Raw genomic sequence first — 6000 nt, 5'->3', positions numbered from 1 at the left:
GTCTTTCAAGAAAATTAGCCTCCTCTACACTAATACTATCAAAAGTTATTCCATCCAACAAAGGTCCTACCTCATCCGATTCAACAAACTTATTTGAGAAGTGTCTATAGACCTCATTTTTCACTTCCTCCACCCCTCCTAACATGCCCGTCGAAGAAAAAATAGGACCTATGTGATTAACTCCCCTTCTTCCTTTGATAACCTTGTGAAAAAATCCACTATTCGAATCTCCATCCGTTAGCCACTTAACTATAGATTTTTGAAGAAGAATGTTATCTTTAATTCTTAAATTCTTCCAAAATCCACAAGTTGCCTCCCTTCTTTTTTCCACTGTTTCCGCTAGACTATCGCCATCCACTACTTCCATCCTACCATCTTCAAGATTTATATCCCTCACTCCCTTATTCACCTCCAAGTTTTATCTACCAAAAACCTCCTCATTCCACTTCCTAAGTTTTACATTAAGAAGTCTTAATTTTTCTTTCAACACAAAGTCCCCTCTCCCCACGACCTTCATACTTTCCCCTCTTTCTCCACGAAAGGAACGAACGAATTGAAAGAAAACCACTCGTTATTGAATTTGAAAGGTTTTAGACCCCAATCAACGTCATCCACCACCAACCAAACCGGACAATGATTCGATATATCTCTATCACCTATCAATTGACCAACCACCCCCACATAGACACCACCGAATCTCCCACAAGGAAACGATCAATACGACTCATCGACTTTCCATCTCCGCTATACCAAGAAATTTATTTCCCTTGCACGGGATATCCACCAAAGCACTTTTTTGAATAAATTCCGAAAAGAGCCTCATCTCATTGAAAATTGTCTACAATCTCCTTCTTTCCCTCCCCCGTTTGGACACCTCCAATCTCCAAGTTTTCAATCCTCCTAACAAACTTGATTCTCCCCTCCACATCCACCATGCCCAAAGCCACTATAGCGGACCAAATTCTATCACCAACATCCTTGCTCAAATGCTCCCATAATCTAACATTGCACCTCTGTATATCAGATTCTTCTCTATGTTTCCCATACCAAACCATAGAGTTTCCCGACGGAGAAGAAATAGACAAAGAAAGAGAAACCTTCACACCCCCATTCACCTCCTTACACTTCCTCTGACCATCCAGAACCCCACCTTTTTTTCTTTTTCCTCACCGCTACCTTTCTCCTATTGTTAGAACTCTTCTTCTTCAAAAGAACACCTAACTCCTCCCACTTTTTCATTTTAACGCGTTTCCCCTTACCCCTCTCCTCCATTACCTAAATCGAATCCGGAACAAAACTCTCCACACTCTCCAAAACTACCTCATTAAGAGCTCTCGCTGCCTTAACAAGGTCTACAGAATCCGGTTTTTTTTGCCCCTTAATTCTAACTACAACATCATCAAAAGTCCCAATGTCTTTAACCTCCTCTACAACCAGCCGATTCTTCTTCTTCTTCTGAATGATAGTATCACGTACGCTTTGAAGCGTCGCACCGAACCCATTGTCAGAACACTGTTCCACACTTTTAACATCCCCTATGTTGGAACCGTTACCATTACTCACCCCCACTCGACCGTCAAGACAACTAAACGAAGATACTGGAACATTATCCGGAAAATCAACAAAGCTATCGCTAGAATCTCCACAACTAACATGGTTTTCACTATCAGCCAGAAATTTCGACCATATAGACTATGAATCAGAAGTTTTAGAAGCAGGTAGATGTGATTTAGAAGTACCTGATAAAATTCTGAGCAGTCCGTGGGCAGCTTCTTCCCTAAGCGTAATCCAGAACATTTTTCCATCTATCGTGATCGACGGAGATTCAACAAGAGAGAACAACATAGAGAGAAGGGAGAGAGAGCATCCTAGAGAGAGAAAATATATAGATTTGATGATATCTGATTGAGTATAAAAATTTTCTTGATTTATTAGGATTTATGTTACGCTAAACAACTAAAAGAGTACTTATTTAATTATGATAAAACTCTCACAAATTTATTGTAAAATTTTAGTTCTAGTTGTAGGGACATAGTAGCTTATGTACTAAAATTATAGGAATTAAATAACAGTGAGAAACTAGTAGTGTTAGAGATTTAGCATGAATAAATTTAACAGAACATAGAGAAATTGTTTTGGCAGAGGTACTAACATATTATTAAAAGGACTTTGTATTAATAGTAGTAGTAAATATAAGTTGTTTCTGTGGATGGGAAATTAAACAGCAGGAATGGTATTATTTTATTAGCAGTTAAATAATAGAACGAGTAATAAAATAGTAGAATTAATTTAAGTAGCAGGTGAAATATTGACATTAGCAATAGTGCAGTGAGTAATAAATTAGCAGAGGTAATTCCAGTAGAAGATGTTATGAAATAGTTGTGTTGGTAATTTTAGCGGTTGATAATTTAACAAAGTTAATAAGTACTTTAGTATACAGTAGAAATAATAGAATTTTTCGCCGATAATTAATTAACCAGAAATAGTCGAAATAGTTTGAATAATTATGTTGTTTGTTTGTAGTTTATTCTGGATGATTCGATGAGTTATATACTTGTCGTAGATTGTGAATTTGCAGGTGATAAAAATTGTGTTGTGTTACTACCGTTGAATTATGATTATTAAGTTGTAGGCTTATGTCAACGTTGGAGTATTTGTTGTTAATTAAATTGTTGATGTTGTTGCTTGTATTGATTTTGTTGATAAATTGAGACGTTGCAGGTTGTGAGGAAATTGGCTGTGTTTTCCTGTGTTGAATTGATGAACCAAGTTGTAGGCCTTGTGCAATGTTGAATGAGTTTTGTTGAATTATCATTATGCTGCACGCTTATAGCCAGTGTTGAAATTATGATAAAGTTGATGTTGATTTGATGTATCCGTTGCTGTTGTTGAGTTGCATTATGTTATCGCATACATTGCATAATTAATTTGGCCTGGATTGGCAAAATTAATAAGTTGGCCTTATTGGCAATTTTTAAGTTGGAGCTAATGTTCACCACGTTGGCCTGGATTGGCAAAATAAGTTGAAGGCTTATTCCTTGTTGACGCCTCGATAACCTGGCGGATTTTTAAGTTGGACGTTCTGCTCCATTGGTACCACATGCATGTGCATTTGAACACGTTGTTACATCTCATGTTGCATTTTGAGTCGTTGTGAATGTTGAATAAATTGTGGAATTGTTTGTCGTGTGGATAATTTACGAAGCGGTGATTTACCTTATCTGAATTCTGATATATATTATTTATCATACAATTTATTAGATTGTTAGATATCTCACCCCTTCTTTTTGAATGTTACCCCTATGTTGGTAATGTGCAGGTAATTGAAGGATGAAGATTCAGTCGCTGCTAATTCGAGTCGGGTTGTCGCTCTGATACGTAACACTCGGGGGGATGAGCGCTAGTTGTTTAGTTGTTTGGTTTTATTGTTGAATAACTATGTTGATACATGAAGAGTAATTGTTGATGTTAAAATGGTTTTAAATTGAAAAGATGCTATATCTTCAAAGCTAATTAATGTAGTTACGCTGCTTAATGTTGATAAAGTTGATTCATGTGGTTTTAGTTCATCTGAGTATTTGTGTTATGTATCTATGATAGCATGATATTATTGTTAAGTTGAATTGTAATGCTCCAATTTTTTGTCGAAAAAAAATTTTATAGCTCTGATTTTCTTAATAACTACTGGGGTAGAATTGGGGTGTTACACCTATCACATAACGACAGTTACTAACACCCCACATGGAATCACCACAAATCAAGAATTTTACCAGCATATCACTTAGCTCATATATTATGCAATGCCACAAAATAATGAGATGCAACATCATTAGACTCATTCATGTGGTACCAATACATCACTGATGACTTAGTCATTATTATTCTCCAAAGATCCCCAACAATAGGACCGATTCTCTCTTAAAAGTGAAGCACATCACAAATTGCACTTAATCCACACAATGGATTAAGGCCGTCACTGGACTAGGTAGTCCTACAAACTTTGTTGGATCATCATCTTGCAAAACTTCACTGGACTACTTATCCGACAATGCTATGAATGCATGATGCTAAACAACATATAATAGTAAAACGCATAACAGACATGGTTGATTCATTCGCACAATAGGAAACATCACTTACTAATATTTATCATAAAACATCATTATCTCATCTCAAAACAATTCTAGAAACCTACATCCTATGGTTCATTTTACTCTCTCAGAATATAGATTATTTTATTAGCTCGCTTACGCTTTGAACGACACAATAAATGGAGTCCAGAAACTCAAGTTAAGACGCTTATAATTTTTCTAATTCAGGTGCCCTTCGCCCGGTGAGTACCCTCCTTCGCCCGGCGACTGAAGACAGTAGGCAACCATTTGAATTTCTCAAGTCTCTCGCCTAATGAGCCTCTTCTCTCGCCCGACGAATCAAGTCAGCAGCCACCCCTCTCCTCGCATGCATCCTTCGCCCGACGTGTCCTGTTTTGATCGACTCGCCCGAAAAGCCAATCAATTCGCCTGGCGAATCAGCGCGATCAGAGAATTTCTTATGTGATTCCTGCATAAAACCAGTCAAATTTCTTGCGATTTCTTCATATTACAAGTCCCAAATTATCATCTAAACTCAGATTTTCAACCTATAATGACAACACTATGTATCATACATTATGGGTATCATTCTATTGCAAATTAACACATCTAATTCATTAAAAGTCATCACCTCATCATCTATTCTTCAAACCCCAAAATCCCCAAAACAAATTCTACAACTATCAATCACTTAAGCCAATTATAATAATTAGGATAGACTGCCTTTACCTTAGATTGACGCATGATTCAAATTCCTCTTCGCATTCTACAAAGCCTTCAAGTTATCCCAAGCCCTAGCTCCCCTCTCTTTCCCGTTCTCCAAAAATTCCACGATCGAATGAAAAACCTTTTTCCTTTTTTTCTCTTTCTGTTCCACTTAACCCTCTTGAATTTACCAATTTTCCCTTATTATTTCTACCTCAATATTATTTTATTTTATTAATTAAAATAATCCCAACTAATTATTCTAAAATACTCCTAATTCCCAATAATTCTTACAACATCTAAGCACCACCCAAAACCGTCAAAACATCATACATCATCATTAAAACAACAAATATCGTCATGAGAACATCAAGACTTTATAGAGACTCATATTCTCACGCCAAATTAATTAAATAACTAATTAAATAATTAATCTAGATTTTCAGGGTGTTACATAATGCCTCATGACTGATGCATCTTCAAATTAGGGGAGACTGTTAGACCATGCTATGATTATAAGAGATGACACATTAGAGATGATGGTAGACTATCTGAGAGGTGACCCATTGGATGTCCTACAAAAGATGGAAGTCACCCGAGGGGTTCGTGCTAGGTTTTAATTCCTAGAGAGGTTGTATAAACAAAAGCTGCATAATACAGAGCTTACCGCTGGTGATGATGAGCACCTTATGTAGTATAAAGCATACACATTGAGAGCATACTTGTTGTACTTAGATAGCACATCTATTTTTATGGATAAGAGTGCCACTATTGTGAATGTGATCTACCTGGGATACTTTGTTGACTTAGAGTAAATCCATGAGTACAACTGGGAGCCCTTGTTTAGTCTAATTGTACTCCTAGTTAGCTGGAGGTTATATGGGGAAGACCAAACAAATGACAGGATATATCACACTGTGAGGCTATGTTCATAACACATTTATGCAACTTTTAGTGTTTGTGTGTCATTTTCATAACTTGTTTGCAACACCATTACTAATGATTCATATGAACCATTTTCATGCTTGGATCATCCAGCACTTCCCACACATATTTGGCTAGTCATATATGTCGACCTATAGCGAGGATATGTCATGTTCTTATGCATTCATCCTACGAAAAAGGAATCTGGCGACAGAGCCATACAGAGTGTATCTTGATTGTATGGTAGTAGAGGATATACACTTTTATGCATACGTCAATC

The sequence above is a fragment of the Vicia villosa genome, linkage group LG2, assembly GCF_029867415.1.
Source record: "Vicia villosa cultivar HV-30 ecotype Madison, WI linkage group LG2, Vvil1.0, whole genome shotgun sequence".
NCBI lineage: Eukaryota > Viridiplantae > Streptophyta > Magnoliopsida > Fabales > Fabaceae > Vicia > Vicia villosa.
Note: the sequence above shows the minus strand (reverse complement) of the source record.